We start from the raw sequence: 20,954 nt of genomic DNA, 5'->3' as shown, positions 1-20,954 counted from the left end.
GTGTTGATCTTGCGTAGTGCTGTTTGGAAAATGCAATGTGTTCTATTTTGGACTTCTAATATTCTTGATTTGATTTCGAGACTCTTCTCTCATCAACTGAACAACAACGAATTTGGCTCTGTACATAACACTGGAGATGACTGGCAATCCTCAAGCATGACATCCATACAGAAACTAGCCAAATGGACTGAAGGATTCATTTATGTTGGTGGAAGAGGGGTGATTGCTTTCTGAATCTTTCTCTGGAACTGGCGTATATAATTGTTCACAGTCATAAAACCTCCATTCAACCAGTCTTCTATTGCAACGTTTCAATCAAACGCTCCCCTCTTGTACGTTTCCCATGTAATCTGTTTATGAGGCAATTTCAGATTTATGCGTAAACAGCCCAACAACTGGACAATTAGCTCAATGCCAGATGAATATCAAAGATGATTTGTCCCCCCTGGCTGCCGTCTGACTACTAAAATGGCCAGTTGGAGAATGGACCCCCCATTTTAATGGCTAAAGGAAGCAGGCAGTGAATACTACAGGCTAGTAAACCGGCCTGATAATGACATTCGGAGGTCAGGGGATTTTTTTTTTTCCCACATATTATCTAAAACCCGATAAGCAGGTCTGTTCACTCTGTGCTCTCGGACAAAACCATGCAGCCTCTGCATATTTATTCAACCTCATCCCATCCCCCTAGAAATCCCTGCTATTGAAAAGTGGGCTTTTACAGTGTTCATCATCCTTTGGAGGAAAGCAGTCTATTCTGCTGAGCTCTGACTTTACACTGGGATAAAAAGATTTCTGCCTTAAGTTCAGGGGAGCGCCTGAATGGTGCGAGGGTTAGCCAGCCACAGGAGGGCTTATAAGAAGTGAATAAATATTCAATCCAAGTCATAAAGGTTAGCTCACACATTATGGCCAACCACTGTCTTTCACCATCCAGGTCAGTGAGGTTTGATTGAACTACGACCCCTCTTTGATCAGGCTAATCTTGATGGCAATACTGGACTTTCCTTTCAAACCTACCAGTATTAAATCTATGTAAATCAGACCTAAACATCTGAAGGCTGTGAGAAATAGGAATGGTGCGTGTGGAGCGCTGTATGAACTCATCATCAGGCAGTAGAGTGAATCAACGGTGGCACTCCCAGAGGTTTAGTAGCTGATGGGAAAAGAACGGAGGAGGGGTTTTCTCTGAGATAATAGAATTACATTCACAACTTGAAAGAATTCTGGCGAGGAGTCCTTCTAAAATTACATTTCCCTCTGCAAGAGGAATAGCAGGGGATATTCCTGGAAAAGCAGGCGAGGATATCTGGGTGAAACAAAGTTTACAGGATGGAGAGGACGTCTTCTCTCTCAACTCTGATGTAATACTATCTGAGGTCAGAGGTTACTACAGTGACAGAGATTTAGGCTATTCTGTTCCCTTTGAAGTTTACACGATGCAATTCTCATAGCTTTCCTGTGAACTCCTGGCAGGAACATATAGGAATATACAGCTTTTTTGTGTGAATGAATGCATTGTTTACGCTGTTGATTTGTACTCTGTGAGAACTTGTACAGTTTGTATGTTTGACGTTGCAATTGCTGCAATACCGATGGCATCTCATTGGCTCTTATTAGATATTGCTATTTTGCATTGTTTGGTTCCGTTTCCATTGAGAATTGGTTTGTGTTTAATGGATGAAACACTTATTTTAAAATTGACTTTTTGTTTTCTAATTTCCTGCCATAACAATGGCCATAGTAAATGCAAATGCTGTTGTCTTGAGAGAAAGTATGGGAATAACTACTGAACCTAGTAAATGTATTTCGCTTGTTAATGAGGTCAGGACATCCCATCTCCAACATCAGTGACACTCCCACGGGCTAAGACCAGGACATTGTGTTGCCATCTACAGTGAACAACGCACTGGGATGGATTATCAGAAAACAAAAGGAACTAGAATGTTTAGTATTCAGAAGGTCTGGTCACAATCTGCCAATGGCAAAAACAAATTTGTCCTCAGTCCTCTCCCCACCTCGGCCCTATCTTCAGGCCCTTCAGATAAATATCCCAACACATTCCTTCAGCATTTATTATTTCACTGTTTTCCACTGTAATGTTTATCTTGCCCGTGCAGAATAGCCCTCTGCTGTCATGTCCATGTGGGAGAATTGAATTCTTCAGTAAGTGGTGAAGAGGACGTTCCTGCATGGCACTGATAACTTTCTGCATTTGACCACGTATTGAGCCGAGCCGAGTGGCTCCTGAAAGCAAAAGTACTGTAAGTTGCTTCTTCCCGAAAGGACTAGATAGATTAAGTAAAATAGATTCAAATGCGGACAAAAGTTTTGAAAAGGAAACAGATGAGATTGAATTAGGGCAGACTTGAAATGTGAATGCGATTTTATCTTTAAATTTCCATATTTTGTTGCTATGTTTAGGTACTCTTCAAGGAAATAAAAACAATTTCACACACGCTTTCCGTACAAAAAAAATGAATTCATAATGAAATCGGAATGCATAATGCATTACCTATCCATTGTGATCAAGTTTGGAAGGCATGTTTCGAATAGTCAGCAGTTTATTTCTCAGACTCAGGTTCTAACAATGGAAAGTTCTGGGACTCAGGTGGCTTTCTAATGAATTAGTCAAGCCTTGATATGAAAACCTTGGCTGTCAACTGGATGGCACCCAGGTCTGCTGCTTTTGCAAACGGCAAGAGAGAAAGTTCTGGAAATGCTCCATTGACATCCCGGTGATTGGTCATTTTTTGCCTCTGTCTCGCTATTTATTTCCATCTCTCACTCTCTTAGCTGGCAATCCTATCTACAAAGTCATATTTTTCTCTGAATGAAACTTTCAGGGCAAAAATAATAGCTTAATAATCATGAACTCTGTAATCTGAGTAGGTTTATGTGTACGTGGGGTTTTGACCCCAAAAGTGTGAAATACCACTATTGGAACTGGCCAAAACAGGTGGCTTAGACACCATTTCCATGCATCAAGTCACCCCTCCCAAACTCTCTCCATTCCGCAGCCATTTTCCGGAATGATTTCTGAGGATAATAGCACTCACAAATCATCCGCTGGGCAGTGGAGTCTGGGAAATTGATGTCCCTTCATTTCAAAACAATGGAGGTGCCTTATGAGGGGGCTCATGATGTCATAACTTCAGGGGCTGACAGACTGGGCAGGGAGAGGGAACGTGGCCCATGGATGGGTGCAGGGCCAACGGAACCCTATGCAGGTACGACTCAATCAATCCCTGTACTGGGGAGACGCGGGGCTGTGGTCCAAGTAGCCAGAGACATGCTCAATCACATCTCCTCACAGTGAACAAATTGACAGCCTTTACTCTGGGTATCAGCCCCTCCTAATCCCCCCAGTCTGCCAGCCTCTCTTTCTCCTTCCCAATCTTACATTCACAGAAACAGGTAATTCAAAGGACAATCTAAGACCATGTACCTCTTTATTCTTCACACTGCCTGCCCAACGCCTCATTGGGTCAACCGGGCAAAGCATTGAGATAAAACGTTTTTCAAAGTTGCATGATGTGAGTGAGTGAGTGAGTGAGTGAGTGAGTGAGTGAGAGAGTGAGAGAGTGAGAGAGTGAGAGAGTGAGAGAGTGAGTGAGTGAGTGAGTGAGAGAGTGAGAGAGTGAGAGAGAGAGGTGTTATCGCAGCAGTTTGGTTTTATATGTCTCTCAGTCCACCAATATAGAGTCAGGCAGGCTAATATCAGTGTGGATTAAAGAGCTGCTGGAGATTGTGTGAGAGACATTGACTAATAAATAATTAATGCAGGCCAGTGGAGGAAGACGATAAATCTCCCATTTTTGAGTCCTGCATGCAATTTAGATGTCTGGGCATCGTTGGAACGGACGTTCCACTGATTTAAACCCACAGATGAAATGAATAAAACGTCATATTTAAGGGGAAATTCAAATCATCAAACCCCTTCTGTGTTCTTTTGATTAATGTTGCTCCCCTGTAGGTTTATGTGAGAGCAAGGGTTACCACACCTTCCTAAGAAAATATTTAAAAAGCCACTTACATACTGGATTACTCCAAACCACGGGTGAATTGGACGTTGATTGACTTGGCTGGGTTCCTGGCTACACACCTGGTCTCATACATACGTTTTGAACGAGTCACCCCACGGTAGTAGAACATTTTCACACCGGAGGCACTGTGTCCTGCCTCACCAGATCCAACCATCACTTCAAAGAGACAGGACAACGGTGATCTTTGCATGACGGATCGGTCTTTCCTGGCTCTAAGCACTGGGGAATGAGTCGCTTTGCGTATCTGGGTCTCGCACACCATGGCATTCCAACAGTCACAAATAACACAGACACTAGAACGTCACCCAATCAGGATGGAACCAGCCCCCACCGCCGTTCAATGTAAAATGGATGCCTGGTCTGGTTTGTGGAGATCATAGCAAGGCTGGCAGGATACGCATCCGGGGGAATGTGAGGAGACGGTGTGTGGAGTAATGACGTGCTTTTCCCTGTGCTGTCACTGAGGCTGTGGCATGGATGGCTGCTTTACAGACTCTGAGCCGGGGACTGATGGCAGAACGTGAAGAAAACAGACGGGGGAATCTCTGTCTGCTTACGTTCGTCAGCGAGGGTCACTGTCATGACCAATCCTCCGATGTAAATGAGGCTAACCGCACCGTCTGGAGACACACACACACACACACACACACACACCTATCTTTCTCAGAACAGAGCACATCTCCAGGGCTGTCAGACAGGGTCGTGAGGTTAAGGGAGGTTGGCGCGGCAGAGCAGGCTGACTGTCAATGCTGTTGACAGCAAGATGGATGAACCAATACTTGAGGGAGCAACGGGCCCACTTTCCCTGTTTCGTTAACACACTGTCCTGTTAGGCATGGATGTCTCCCAAATGTACTAACCCTCCTTCATCATCCTTCATGACGTGCTATCATCCACCTTCATTTCTTAAGACATCAGTATACACTCATACACATCCTATCATAAACACCCTACTCCCCCCCCCCCCCCCACTCCCCCTCCTCTAAACCCAAACAGTACGCTTTTCCCCCGTTCAGGCCTCCGGATCCATATATGAGAAGTTATTGGGCCAGGCCGGCTGGAGGTAGCACAGTCATTTCTCACCACTCTGTGCCTCGGAGGAGAGTCGGTGATCCCAGTCAACATTAACATCAGCTTTCTGGAGCAGGGCCTCCATTAAGAACCAGCTGCATGGGAAAAGCCCATCACTGCGCTAAGAGAACACACAAGGGGAGGGAGGGAGATGGAGACAGACAGGAAATATGAGGCGACTGTGGGGAGAGGAGAGGGAGAATCATGAACAGAAACAGAGGAGGAAGGAAGTCAGGTTGCGATGGAAAGGAGAACAACTGAAGCAATAAATCACAAGTTAATAGATCACTGGAAAGACGTCCCCAAGGGATCTCTTTCCAGAGCCACGAAACTACACAGCTTAATTCTCAATTAACTCGGGTTAAGAATCCGGTTCCCTTGGGATTAACCAAGGTATGTGATGCCTGATGTGATGGCAGACAGACAGGAGGCCAAATTGGTTTGGATCTATGGAGATGTATTCCAAATCAGGTATAAGTCAACTAGGAAGGCTGATGCAGAGTAATAGTGTTACTACTGTACCTTTCCATCATAGACAAAAAGTGGTTGCGTTTGATCCTCAAAGTCTAAGCCACTGTCATCCTGTTCACACAGGTTAAAATGTTATTGATTGTTTAAAAAATAAATGATTCTCATTCATGCCACCTAGGTTTAATGCTCTCTCCTGACATTATCGCTGAGCAGAGTTTGAGTGCAGTTTGTCATTCCACTGCCCAAAACTGAAGCTGTCACACGCCTCCAGACTTCAGTCAATAAGCAAGACCATGGTGAGTCACCACTGGCTCGCAGAAATGTTCTCTCACCATGCACATAATAATGAGATGGATCTGAGTGACATTAAAGGCAAAATGAGGCAGTTGGGTCGACAGCACCACTCTGCCAACACCAGCCAATTCAGAACCAACGTCTGTGGAGTAAAGAATGCATTGAATGCACTTACGTTTAGCCTACTACATCTACACAGTGTTTGTCTGATGGAATAAAGAAGAGCAGATTTCGCATTCAACTTTTTTCTGCATGTATTCATCTTTATACAAGCCTATTGTTATATATCCACAGACTTTCTGTTATTTACAGAAGAAAGTAGTTACTCTTTGGCAACCAATCCCTCCCTTTTCCCTGTAGTGCCGTTTAACTGCAACAAAGACAGCATTGCAGCCTGCTGTTTATACTCACAGCGGGATTTGCTTGTTGAAACGAGCTGCAGGCTTTTCTCTAATGAAAGCCAGGAGTATTTAAGGATGGGAACTGACTAGTAAAAACTGCAAAACAGGATTTTTTAAAAAGGACATTGGATTTTGTCTGTACCTACCGCCACCTCAGTAGGCCAATACGTCACAGACACACTCCTCACACGGCATCTGGTCTGATATATCTAGGATGATATACCATCCTGACTGATGAGATAGACCAGTAGGACAATACCCAAATACCTTCCACCTCCACAGAACACGTTGAAATGGTCTCCTGCATTCTTACTGCTCCCATTTATCTCTCGACTCTGAGCTGAAGCCCCTCTGATTTTGTCCTTGAGTTCCTTTTTCATCGCTCGCTTGCCTGTTCACTGTTCTCTACTCGTCTTCGTATCACCTGGCCTGACAAGCCCAGAGTTTTTCTCTGGTTGTGCTTGTTCTTTTTCTTCAGCGTACTGACTCTTTCTGGAGAGGTCTGTCAGAGGGTGTGAATTACGGGGTGCGGAACGACACCGAGAATATATTCCTGACACACTGTATTCTCTGGGCTCCCTCTGCAACCTTGTCTCTGTCAACTCAAGTAACAGCATATCAGACGGGGCCGTTCAGTTTGACACGGCTAGCTGACTCAACGGGGAGTCTAAAGATAATAACGGAAATAATAAATCCTTTCAAAAACCCACAGAACTCGCATATAAATACCACATTGAATCAGCGGGGGGACGGCCGTGCACAGTTCCTAAAACGCACACAAATGGCTGAAATACACTCTTTCTCCATGGCATTTATTCCAAATGTCAATTCAGCCACCTGGAAAGAGTTTTGTCCACAATGGTTTCTTCATGAATGTCGGGTCGAGTCATGGATCTGTGTGCAGCAGGTCTATAGGCCAAATGGCTGGTCGTTTCTCTCACTGACAGCCTGAGGTTGAGAAAGTTAGCTAGATATCTAGGTATTGGATGATCCGGACATGTTGTGCTTATGGCTTAGTCTCTGAAATCTCATGTCTGGAGTCGTCCTGGTCTTGTTTTGATCGTGGAAGTATCTCATGACCCTGTTTCCTCTTCGTCCCAGTCGCTCTTCCTCCTTGGGATATATCTACATCCTCCAGTGATTTCCCTCCACTGTCCCCCCGGGCACAGCTAGACACACATCTTTCCTCTTTCTGAGAAATAACAAGAAAATAACAGACATCTATGAAATGCCACCCAAGACTAACAAGACAGCGGTTTTTACAACCGTTATCTGGACTTTGTCTTGCGTTTACGTATAGTTAGACAGAATGGACAGCCGCAGTAAATCTAACCAGCTGAGCACATAAAAGAACTGGGCTTTACTACACAACATAGTGGATAAAGACACAAAAGGTGAGATGAGTTATACCTGAAGCTACAGTATAAACAGGTCTGCACTCACAAATGCACAAGAATCAACTGAGGCACTGCTGAATGGGGCGGCAGGGTAGCCTAGTGGTTAGAGCGTTGGACTAGTAACCGGAAGGTTGTGAGTTCAAACCCCCGAGCTGACAAGGTACAAATCTGTCGTTCTGCCCCTGAACAGGCAGTTAACCCACTGTTCCCAGGCCGTCATTGAAAATAAGAATTTGTTCTTAACTGACTTGCCTGGTTAAATAAAGGTAAAAAAAAAAAAAAAAAAAAAAAAAAATCTGTAACCTCAAATGATCATTGCCTGCATTATTAGTATTACTCGGTTTTAACACGCGTTCAACATGATCCACCACTTCTGGGGTAGGAATGTTGGGCCAGTAACCGAAAGGTTGCTGGATCGAATCCCAGAGCTGACAACAACAAAAATGCAGAAGACACATTTCAATTGAATGCATTCAGTTGTACAACTGACTAGGTATCCCCCTTTCCCTTTCCCTTTCTGCTCCTTAAATTAGCCAGCATCTTGGACAGGAGCATTTTTCTCTGCTATGATTCCGTCATTATCTTCAGTTCAGGGCCTGTGTTTAGCTGGTGAGAGCGTGTGGGCCTGTACAAAATTGAGCTTTTGTGTGAAGCAGTAGTCTCTCCACTACTCTAATTGAAGTTTAATTTCGCACATTGCCTTTTTTTCTTCTCTGACACTGGGATAGGAGAAGCACAATTGCTTTGTAAAATTGCATGGGCAATTTTGCTTCTTTGACACATTCTGCAGTTCTGAATATTCCCTAAAAAAAAAATGATAGTATTTATGTTGCAAGAGGCTCGCAACAGGACTAAATGGAAAAATGGATTGATGCTGTAATTTCGTGCCACTTCCTTTCAATGGTACGTTTTGGCAGTATCTACTGAACAGAGAACTAAATAAAACATTCTAGTTTTGACGAGAGTGGGGGGCATTTAGGGCTCCTTAATGGACGGAGGACAGGACCAGGGCAAAGGTGACAGAATCACAGAGGTTTACAATAATAGGATTTGTAATTAAGATGTTTAGGCCTTTTAGGAAGACAATTGAATTTAAAGTGTGAGAATGACCTTTAAAACCATGTTAGTCCTTTAAATAGGGGCTGAAAACACTTAGTTCTTGAAAGTGAATGGCTGAGAATGGGAAAACAACAGATCCACTAGGACAGGGGAAATGCTGAATTAATTAAAGAAATACACATGATTAACCTATCACCTTGGTAGACATGTCAACCTTTGTGGGGAGCCCAGTATCCAGGAGAAAGAGGGCATCATTGTAAGGTACACTCTTAGAAAAAAGGGTTCCAAAAGGATTCTTCAGCAGTCCCCATAGGAGAACCCTTTTTGGTTGCAGGTGGAACTCTTTTGGGTTCCATGTAGAGCCCTCTATGGAAAAGTTTTTACATGGAACCCAAACGGGTTCTACCTGGAACCAACAAGGGTTCTTCAAAGGGTTCTCCTATGGGGACAGCTGAAGAACACTATTAGGTTCTAGATAGCACCAGATGATGACAGTGATCCAGGGAATGTTGAATGAAGAAAAAAGGACCGGCAAAGGACGGGCGTGTGTGTGTGTGTGTGTGTGTGTGTGTGGTGTGTGTGTGTGTGGTGTGACTATGAGTGTAAGTGTGTGTGTATCTGTACGTGCTTCCTGGAGTGTGTAGGTCAAATGTTTGAGATGCTATAGTTCTTTCTGACATAACACAAACCCATTCAGACAGTCTCACTGGTCCTGTTAGTGGCTGTGAATGATTAAAGGCCCAGTCCTGTCAGACTCTGCCTGAAAGAGCTCAAACTCACCAGGACTTTAGGGAGACATTTTTCAGCCTCGTATCATCGTCCCTCTTCCTGTCTAATTGCTCGTTAGTGTTCATGACCCGAAAGAGGAGAAATTGTCACAAGGCTCACTCACAAACATCCACAGGGTCAGCAGCAGCAACAGCAGTAGCACTGTAGTGGAAAACGTCCCTATAGAGCAGTATATTCTGTCTGGGCAGAGTTGATAACAATAACAGCCAGATGAGCCAGGCTGGCTGTATCATTATCTACCTACTGAGTCTAGGGGGGGATTGGGAAAAATAATCACCCCTTAATACAGTACTTTCCCCTCTTGGACTCATTCTCTGTGACCCTCGCCATCAAATGTAACTCCAATAGCCAACCTGTGTGTGAGAGGTCAGAAGGCAGGGAGGGAAAACCATTTCTCCATGTCTTCTGTCATCCAATCTTCCAATCCTACATCATGGAGGAATTAGATCTGGCTGGAAAATTACAATGTCACTGCTCCGCCATGGTTCCAACGGGAGCGGGGACTGCTGAATGTTTATGGAGCCAATAATAATGGAGCTAGAAGAGCAGGGCCGGATTTATCCGGTACCGAGGCTTAGTGCAATTAAGCACCGGGAATGGCAGCCGGAATTATTACTGGATGAGTGGCAGGACTTATGAACACCTGAGGCTTCCTCAGCTGTGTCTGAGAACCGAAAACAGGCAGAAAAATATATTGTGATATCGATGGCACTAATACTTAGTAGTACTACTATTACTAAGCAGTCTTGGTTCTCTGTTATGGTACAACAAAGGATTCGGCACTGTTTACAGACAGCAGTGGGGAAGCTCGTTCTTCCATCTCTAAGCTGTGTCCCAACAATAGCTGATAGGCTAGCTGCTAGCCCACGGGTAAATGCAGTGAACCCTCTTGATTAGAATGGAACAGTGTCACGGTGCACCACAAAAACACTGCAAACTTTTAGAAGCCTGCCTATTTCAGAGGGAGGGGACCAGGAAAGAGACTTAGAGAGAGAGAGAGAGATACATTGTGGATGATTCATTACAATGATATCAACAGATCTTACAGTTTCTCCGGCCATGATTAAAGCATGTTGACATTTATTGGAATGAATCTTGTCCTGGAGGTGGAGCTGAGCGATTTCCACTAGATGGGCCAGCGGCAAAGTCAAAATTGGCTATATATTGTTAAGAAACCATGAAAACCAAAATGTGCTTTTTGGTCTGAATTTAAGGTTAGGGTTAGGCATAAGGTTAGCAGTGTAGTACAGGTTAGAGTTTCGATAAGGGTTAAGATTACGGTTAGGGATGCGTTTAAAATCCGATTGTATGACTTTGTGGCAGTGCCAGCTAGTGACTACCCCGCAGAGCTTCCTCCAGTACATGAGTCATCCCAATAAATGCCAACCTGCATGATTTAATGTATTCAGGTCTCCCCCTGTGGGACACTAAACAGATAACCTAGAACCAATTTTGAAGAGTTATGGCTTCTGAAGTATTCTATCAAGCTTTTACACTACAATCATCACTGGGTTCGTCTGAGGTAGTGTAATTCACCACCGTATAGACTAGAGAGCCCTGAAATACTAACCAGCAAGCTTGGGTTTTACAACCAATTACAGGGTCACTACATCTCTTCAACATTTGTTATGCACAGAAGAAGAAATACGACATACCGCTTAGTTCAACGACCTTCTATAGTCTTTGTAGGAAATGCAATGACACTATTTTATTTGATCCATACTTCACAGTGCTAGACGAAGATCTGGAGGAGCATCACTCAGTGCTGTGGAGTTCCTCCGGTACACCCCATATAAGTTCTGACTCCTTCAACGTCAGATAAATAACCCATCACCTGCTCCAGGTGTAATGACTGCTGTTATGACAGCACAATTCAGCTGGATTGTATTTGCCGTGACAGGTTTGATTGTCCGATTTTTTCGATGTTGCTTGAGCTGAATCGCAGGCTTGCGAGAACCCTATTGTTACAGGATATAGGCTACAGAGTTGTATCAGGAAATCATGCAACGTGCAACGTAAGTACTTATTTGGAGCGGAGATGGGCATGCTGTATCTCAACACATCTCTGTGTTCTGAGTGATGGTGACTAGCATGGTCAATGTAGCTGCTCAAGAAACCGTCTGGAGAGGACTTCCTTACCACTCCATTGTGCTCAACACGTTAGAGTGGAAGATTTGCACATGCTCTTATTCCATTCTCCCATTTTAGCTTAATTACATACTCTTCCTTAACAAGCCTCCATCGCTGCTGCCTCAGATTATCCATACAAAGCAAGAAATACAATTTTATTTCACCACTGCTCGATCACCACCACACCACTGCTCGATTAGCCCCACCACCACACCACTGCTCAATCAGCCCCACCACCACACCACTGCTCGATCAGCCCCACCACCACACCACTGCTCGATCACCACCACACCACTGCTCGATCAGCCCCACCACCACACCACTGCTCGATTAGCCCCACCACCGCACCACTGCTCGATCAGCCCCACCACCACACCACTGCTCGATCAGCCCCACCACCACACCACTGCTCGATCAGCCCCACCACCACACCACTGCTCGATTAGCCCCACCACCACACCACTGCTCGATCAGCCCCACCACCGCACCACTGCTCGATCAGCCCCACCACCGCACCACTGCTCGATCACCATCGCACCACTGCTCGATCACCATCGCACCACTGCTCGATCACCACCGCACCACTGCTCGATTAGCCCCACCACCGCACCACTGCTCGATTAGCCCCACCACCGCACCACTGCTCGATTAGCCCCACCACCGCACCACTGCTCGATCACCACCGCACGCACCACTGCTCGATTAGCCCCACCACCACACCACTGCTCGATTAGCCCCACCACCGCACCACTGCTCGATTAGCCCCACCACCGCACCACTGCTCGATCACCACCGCACGCACCACTGCTCGATTAGCCCCACCACCGCACCACTGCTCGATCACCACCGCACGCACCACTGCTCGATTAGCCCCACCACCGCAGCACTGCTCGATTAGCCCCACCACCGCACCACTGCTCGATCAGCCCCACCACCACACCACTGCTCGATCACCACCGCACCACTGCTCGATCACCACCGCACCACTGCTCGATCACCACCGCACCACTGCTCGATCACCACCGCACCACTGCTCGATCACCACCGCACCACTGCTCGATCACCACCGCACCACTGCTCGATCACCACCGCACCACTGCTCGATCACCACCGCACCACTGCTCGATCACCACCGCACCACTGCTCGATCACCACCGCACCACTGCTCGATCACCACCGGACCACTGCTCGATCACCACCGCACCACTGCTCGATCACCACCGCACCACTGCTCGATTAGCCCCACCACCGCTCGATCACCACCGCACCACTGCTCGATCACCACCGCACCACTGCTCGATCACCACCGCACGATCACCACCGCACCACTGCTCGATTAGCCCCACCACCGCACCACTGCTCGATTAGCCCCACCACCGCACCACTGCTCGATTAGCCCCACCACCACACCACTGCTCGATTAGCCCCACCACCACACCACTGCTCGATTAGCCCCACCACCGCACCACTGCTCGATTAGCCCCACCACCACACCACTGCTCGATTAGCCCCACCACCGCACCACTGCTCGATTAGCCCCACCACCACACCACTGCTCGATCACCACCGCACCACTGCTCGATCACCACCGCACCACTGCTCGATCACCACCGCACCACTGCTCGATCACCACCACACCACTGCTCGATTAGCCCCACCACCACACCACTGCTCGATTAGCCCCACCACCACACCACTGCTCGATTAGCCCCACCACTGCACCACTGCTCGATTAGCCCCACCACCGCACCACTGCTCGATTAGCCCCACCACCACACCACTGCTCGATCACCACCACACCACTGCTCGATCAGCCCCACCACCACACCACTGCTCGATCACCACCACACCACTGCTCGATCACCACCGCACCACTGCTCGATTAGCCCCACCACCGCACCACTGCTCGATCACCACCACACCACTGCTCGATCACCACCGCACCACTGCTCGATCACCACCGCACCACTGCTCGATTAGCCCCACCACCGCACCACTGCTCGATTAGCCCCACCACCACACCACTGCTCGATCACCACCACACCACTGCTCGATCACCACCGCACCACTGCTCGATCACCACCGCACCACTGCTCGATCACCACCGCACCACTGCTCGATTAGCCCCACCACCACACCACTGCTCGATCACCACCACACCACTGCTCGATCACCACCGCACCACTGCTCGATTAGCCCCACCACCGCACCACTGCTCGATTAGCCCCACCACCGCACCACTGCTCGATCACCACCGCACCACTGCTCGATTAGCCCCACCACCACACCACTGCTCGATTAGCCCCACCACCGCACCACTGCTCGATCACCACCACACCACTGCTCGATTAGCCCCACCACCGCACCACTGCTCGATTAGCCCCACCACCGCACCACTGCTCGATCACCACCACACCACTGCTCGATTAGCCCCACCACCGCACCACTGCTCGATTAGCCCCACCACCACACCACTGCTCGATTAGCCCCACCACCGCACCACTGCTCGATTAGCCCCACCACCGCACCACTGCTCGATCACCACCGCACCACTGCTCGATTAGCCCCACCACCGCACCACTGCTCGATTAGCCCCACCACCGCACCACTGCTCGATCACCACCACACCACTGCTCGATTAGCCCCACCACCACACCACTGCTCGATTAGCCCCACCACCACACCACTGCTCGATTAGCCCCACCACCACACCACTGCTCGATTAGCCCCACCACCACACCACTGCTCGATTAGCCCCACCACCACACCACTGCTCGATTAGCCCCACCACCGCACCACTGCTCGATCAGCCCCACCACCGCACCACTACTCGATTAGCCCCACCACCACACCACTGCTCGATCAGCCCCACCACCGCACCACTACTCGATTAGCCCCACCACCACACCACTACTCGATTAGCCCCACCACCACACCACTGCTCGATTAGCCCCACCACCACACCACTGCTCGATTAGCCCCACCACCACACCACTGCTCGATCAGCCCCACCACCGCACCACTACTCGATTAGCCCCACCACCGCACCACTGCTCGATCACCACCGCTGGGTTACTGCTCTAAAGGCCTCCGTCCGTTGATTCAAACACACAACCAACTAAATGTAAACTTTTAAAAATACACCTTTGCTCCTCGCTGCTATATCAAATGCACCCCTGGTGCCAGCCTCTCGAACTTTCCATTAGAGCCTGGGTTAATTTAAAAGTGAGCATACATGGTGCGTACATGGTGGGAATGTATAGGCAAAGCTAGGAGTGCATTATGTGTTAATTTTGCAATTGTATTAAACAAGTGACTAATCATCATGCCTGTTCTGCTCCCACCCTCAGCGGGGAAACATCCTGTTTTCAGGGATACAGTATTTTCAAACTAGCTTCCTTTCCCCTTGAAAACAGAATGTGGCGACCCCGCTCAGGTGTTTATTTTATGCCTGCTACCTTAGTTTGCTCTGCTTCTTAACAGCTGCTCTATCAAGTGAGGCAGGGAACCTGTAGGACTTCAAGAGCTGTTCAAGTGGCCCCTCTCAAGCAGATACTTGCTGCTCTCCTAACAGACCATAACTCTATAGATGGCATATATGCAAAACATGAAATCTATCTAGGAAAAGTTGAACTACCTAATAGGTTCTGGAGCAGCAACAACTTAAAAATCACACTAGGTCATTAATCTTAATTACAATTGTCCACCATACCTGTTAGTGGCATCGGCTCACTGCATGTCATGAAGGGGTGAGGAACTCCAGCTGAGCTACTGTACAGTAAACCTCCACTTCCACTGTCAAATAGTCTCCATTGTGTTCAGCCCAGGAAGAAGTCTCCGGATGGGGTCAACTTGGGGTGCCCCTATAGAGAAAACACACAAATAGCATCTCACTGAATGGTAACTCTCTCTGCCAAATAAACATAGCCCGTCAATATGTCCCACCTTTAGGGGGATGACTTTGAACAAACTCCACATCTATCTCATAGTTGGTGTAGATATGTTGGAGAATGAGTGTAAAACAAAAATGAACAAGTATAAAAAACATCCTCATAGGTAAAAATGAATAAATGAATAGCTCCCTACACACAAACTCAAATCCCATTCTTCCTCTTTACTCACATTGTTAGTAAGCCAGCATGTCATGCACAGCAGCCAATATGCAACATAACATATTCACACTGATACAGATCTCCAAGTCTATAGAATATAGGTTATGAGCCCTATACAGCGTCTTACCCTAAGGGTTAGTACATGCCTTTACAGTACAGTATGAGATAATCATGGTCATAAACCACAACGGCATAGGGAAATTATGCTTACTCTTAGTGGTTGCGTCTCTAATGTGATATCGATCATGTATAATGATGGGAATATATTGACAGTCCGATCCAACAGGTCCCAGACGTGCTCAATGGGATTGAGATCCGGGCTCTTCGCTGGTATGGCTGGTGGCATTATCATGCTGGAGAGTCATGTCAGGATGAGCCTGTAGGAAGGGTACCACATGAGGGAGGAGGATTTCTTCCCTGTAATGCACAGCGTTGAGATTGCCTGCAATGACAACAAGCTCAGTCCGACGATGCTATGACACATCGCCCCAGACCATGACTGACCCTCCACCTCCAAATCGACCCCGCTCCAGAGTGCAGGCCTCTGTGTAACTCTCATTCCTTCAACGATAAACGTGAATCCGACCATTACCCCTGGTGAGACAAAACGGTGATTCGTCAGTGAATAACACTTTTGCCAGTCCTGTCTGGTCCAGCGACGGTGGGTTTGTGCCCATAGGCAATGTTGTTGCCGGTGACGTCTGCCTTACAACAGGCCTACAAGCCCTCAGTCCAGCCTCTCTCAGCCTATTGCAGACAGTCTGAGCACTGATGGATTGTGCTTTCCTGGTGTAACTCAGGCAGTTGTTGGTGCCATTCTGTTGCTGTCCCGCAGGTGTGATGTTCAGATGTACGATCCTGTGCAGGTGTTGTTACACGTGGTCTGCCACTGCGAGGACAGCTTTCCATCCTGTCTCCCTATAGCGCTGTCTTAGGCGTCTCACAGTACGGACATTGCAATTTATTGCCCTGGCCACATCTGCAGTCCTTATACCTCCTTGCAGTATGCCTAAGGCACGTTCACGCAGATGAGCCGGGACCCTGGGCATCTTTCTTTTGGTGTTTTTCAGAGTCAGTAGAAAGGCCTCTTTACTGTCCTAAGTTTTTATAACTGTGACCTTAATTGCCTACCATCTGTAAGCTATTAGTGTCTTAATGACCATTCCACAGGTGCATGTTCATTCATTGTTTATGGGGCATTGAACAAGCATGGAAAACAGTGTTTACACCCTTTACAATGAAGATCTGTGAAGTTATTTGGATTTTTACGAATTATCTTTGAAAGACAGGGTCCTGAAAAAGGGACGTTTCTTTTTTTGCTGAATTTAGGTTACTCGTGCATGTTATTTTGCGAATATTGCGCAAAGGCAATACAAATAACCATTCTGTTAAAGGCTCTTAATTGTGAGCACCAGAATGCACCCTATCAGCCAAGCTGTACCAGAACTAAATACACTTTGCAAGAACCAAACCACTACCAACAATTATTCAGTATTCAATTGGTCTAGTGTTGTCTGCCCAGTCTTTATCTCACAAAACCAATTAATTTCAACAATGAATTCAGGGTAACATTGTTCCTAATAATTACCAGTGCACTTACGCAAGTAAAAGAGAGAGTGCAGAGTCCGTGCCTTTATGTTATAAATGATGACCACGCTTTTCAACCTGCACCTGGACCTCAAATGCATCAAGTGCACTAATTAATAAAACACACCAGACACATTAACAAGAGGAACATTTGCATCCGCCTTCAAAGGGTTCGCCCCCTATCCAATCTGTTAAATGGCCAACGTCATTTAGAATTGGGAGACCAATAAGTAATGCAAGCACAGATTCTTCACCTATAAAATAAATGTTTTTTTTTCTCATCACCTATCAACTCGATCAAAAACAATCATATTTCACAGGTTACAGGCGGGACAGTCGAGACAGTGTGTCTTTAACCCGATCTGATAAATGCATATCCTTATGTGAGTCTATGGGGCTATTTATGAATAGCCAGGCACATTTATTCTCCCGCAGTGTGACCAGAGTTTTATTGGAGATCACAGGGACCCATACATCACATGGGGATGGTAATCGATGCAAAGCATATTTTTATTTTCCAACCTCAAAAGGCTTGACACGACTGTGACGTTATCGTGAGGAATTGCACCAGCTTCCAGCGACCTCAAAACACAAAAGCAGTGGCTCATTTCAAAACTTGATTTTGACGCAATTTCGGAACACATCATGCAACCTAGATAATGGGGCAAGCCCCCTTATTTGATCTGTTGAGAAATATGGAATCGCTCACTGATTTCATTACTGTTAATGCTGTCAGTTGTACAATCATACAATCTGCTAATCTGTGTCAAAACGCACCAGCCATTTTCCAAACTCATCCTTCGGGGTTGCTCGCGCAGTGCCAAGCGCGCTTTTACGCGCACATTCAGTGAGACATGCAGCTTCATCACAGTTGAACAAACCCTGTTGTTTGTCGTTAAAACGATCCCCTTCTCCCATCACCACTGCAAAACAACCATGAGTAAAGTCATTGCGCATTGGGTGAAATAATTGAAAATCCTCTCTTGAACATATGAACGTATGTTCATGCAGCGTGCTGTCCATTTATAGTTATGATGGTGGCATGCATAAATTAATGGAGTCTGACGACGAAATCGACAAACTATTCCCTGTCTTCCTTTGTGGGGTAGGGGACACAGCAATACCATTCTGTATGGACAGAATCGTATTTGCACGAGGTATGAAGGTTTCCAAATCAAGGACATCGAGTCAAAATCATGAGTCAACTTCCGAATGCTTCATACTTCACTGCAAAATGACTACGATTATTTTATATTTTTATTTAAATATATAAACACATTAACATATACAAAACACAAATCAATGGCATATTTAAATGGTATACCCTCTTTGTGTCGCACAATAGAATAACATCTTAGAGCAATGCAGTTGTACTAGCCCAAGCGGGAAATTCGATACTGTTGAACTTGCTTTGAAAAACAATTTGCCAACTCTCACGAAATGCTTTCTGTCTTGCTGGAGAGGTGCCTGGCACGGGGATGCGCAATACCATTCCTATAGAGAAAGGAACCGCTCCATGGATGGATCGGCAACAGACATGCAAATGGTGGAAAATGTAATATTCCATTTATGATCATTGTAATTATTAAGACAACTAATGAAAGATGTATTATCGTAACATTGTATACCACATTTGTATATATCGTTTCATTTTTGTTGGATGCAGAAACAATCCACTGAAAATAAGATATGGATCATATGAGAATAAAATAGTTTTTACTTTTCCAAAATAAAAGAGAATCATTCCAATATTGACGACAACAGCAGGTAATAGAAAACAATCTCCATAGCACTATGATCATTTATTTATTTGCTAAGCTGAATTTCATTGCGCAATGTGACAATTCCATTCCGCATCATGGCATGGCACAATATACAGATACCCATGTCTAAAGCGCAAACCATCTCCACTCCCATGTCACTGATAAACACGTTTATTACATCCCCCGATAGGAAATATGACTCCTATGCGACATTGTCTATTGTATAGCATCGGTTGATTCAGTATAATGTGGTGAATGCCCAAGAAAGACCCTCATATACCATAGGTCAAGTCGAACTTTGCTTGTTGCGCACAAAGTTCTGTCACTATCCTGCCACGACTGATGCTGATACATTATGCATGTATCCCAAGTAAATTGATATAAAAACTTCCAAAGGTACAGACTACTATAAAGATTGCACAATTACATTACACACGAATGTTCTGCCCCGGTACACTGACTGAGCGAATTTTTATCGTGTGCATTTCTCTCCATTCTCTAACCAAACATCATTAAGTTTTGCGGGACATATGTTGTTGAGTTAATTACCTGCTCTCAGGCTTTTCTGCTACTCGTGCAGCGGGTTTCCTTCATCCGGTGCTCTCTGGAAGTCAGTTGGTTCGCTTCATCACACGGCTGCAAGTCTGAGGACATGCTTGTAGAGTAAAGCTGGGGAGGCAAAGATAGCTTCTTGGCTGGAGAAAGTGGCGAGGGAGGAGATAGCGTATGTGAGAGACAGATAGAGAGAGCGGGAGAGTTAGAGGGGGGCGGTGCACAGTGCAGCATTTCATATAATATTTGTTGCCGGTGAAATCCACTGCGTACCTGTCTTGCTTTTTGACGAACAAAACCGACGGTGATGTTATACACTGATTGTATGCAGAGTTGCAAACTGAGTGATAATTATATTGTATACTACACAAATGATATGTCCTATCATGGTTGCATTGTTTGTGCGCTGTATGTTCCAAAAATTGATTTGAATTACTTGTGAAATGGCGTCTGGGTAGCCAAGGCTGTTCGTTTCAGCGGATTACGTGAATGCCTTTCAGCACCATGGAGAGCGCACACGACGCCTGAGCAAGAAAACTGGGGGAGAAAGTCAATAAGAAGGCAAAGCTGCTGGCTGATCGTTTTCAAAACACACCTCTGCAGAGGAGGATATAAAGGAGTTTAGCCATTTGCCCGTACGTGCTGAACTGCACAGCACTCTCAGTGATATGAGATTTGTTTAGCCGCTGGTTATAACGATTTAACCTACCCCAGAACAATGCCTACTCATGCTCTATGAGCGCAGCTTTGACTGCGCACAGAGCCGTCAAGACCATAGGGAGCACATGGGCGTCCTCAGATTTGTCCTGTTTCATTTTTTATTTATTGTTGTTGTTTCTTTGTAATAATACTAGCTACCAAGCAATTTTGATGGCTTACAGGCTATCAATCAAGTTAGTTAGACAAGCTAGCTACTCTATCTTAACTGGCATGATTCTGACAAGGTTGGTACACTTTAGAAAAGCAAGCAATTACAAAATGTACTGAATAAGACTCACATTCATATATATCTTTTACCCCGATTTTAGCAGAGATGCAGAGAAGCATATTTAGAAGCATATACAGACAGCTCAAGAGGTATGTTTAGACATGCATATAATTAAACATAATGATTATGGGTCAGGTGTTTCAGGTGTTTGAAAAATGCAAACTGCTCCAACCAGCACCCAGCCACCCTCATGTACAGTGCATTCGGAGTGTATTCAGACCCCTTCCCTTTCTCCACATTTTGTTATGTTACAGCCTTTTCTAAAATGTATTAAATAGTTTTTCGCCCCTCATC

The 20,954-nt window shown here is 46.1% G+C and overlaps 1 protein-coding gene across 1 annotated transcript in view; it reads right to left on the bottom strand.

The window, feature by feature from the left end:
- Nucleotides 1-19,892, bottom strand: part of LOC110490488 (muscarinic acetylcholine receptor M2) — a 72,583-nt gene extending 52,691 nt beyond the window's left edge. The window contains exons 1-2 of the mRNA XM_021563897.3: nucleotides 19,670-19,892; nucleotides 15,371-15,521 (exon numbers count right to left, since the gene is read on the bottom strand). The gene's annotated coding sequence lies outside the window, so the exon portion shown is untranslated. The remainder of the gene's footprint in view (nucleotides 1-15,370; nucleotides 15,522-19,669) is intronic.
- Between the last annotated feature and the right edge of the window lie 1,062 nt (nucleotides 19,893-20,954).

This window comes from Oncorhynchus mykiss, chromosome 15 (assembly GCF_057628025.1).
Source record: "Oncorhynchus mykiss isolate SJ-2025 chromosome 15, ASM5762802v1, whole genome shotgun sequence".
NCBI classification, from domain to species: domain Eukaryota; kingdom Metazoa; phylum Chordata; class Actinopteri; order Salmoniformes; family Salmonidae; genus Oncorhynchus; species Oncorhynchus mykiss.
This window is presented reverse-complemented; position numbering and strand designations above follow the sequence as displayed.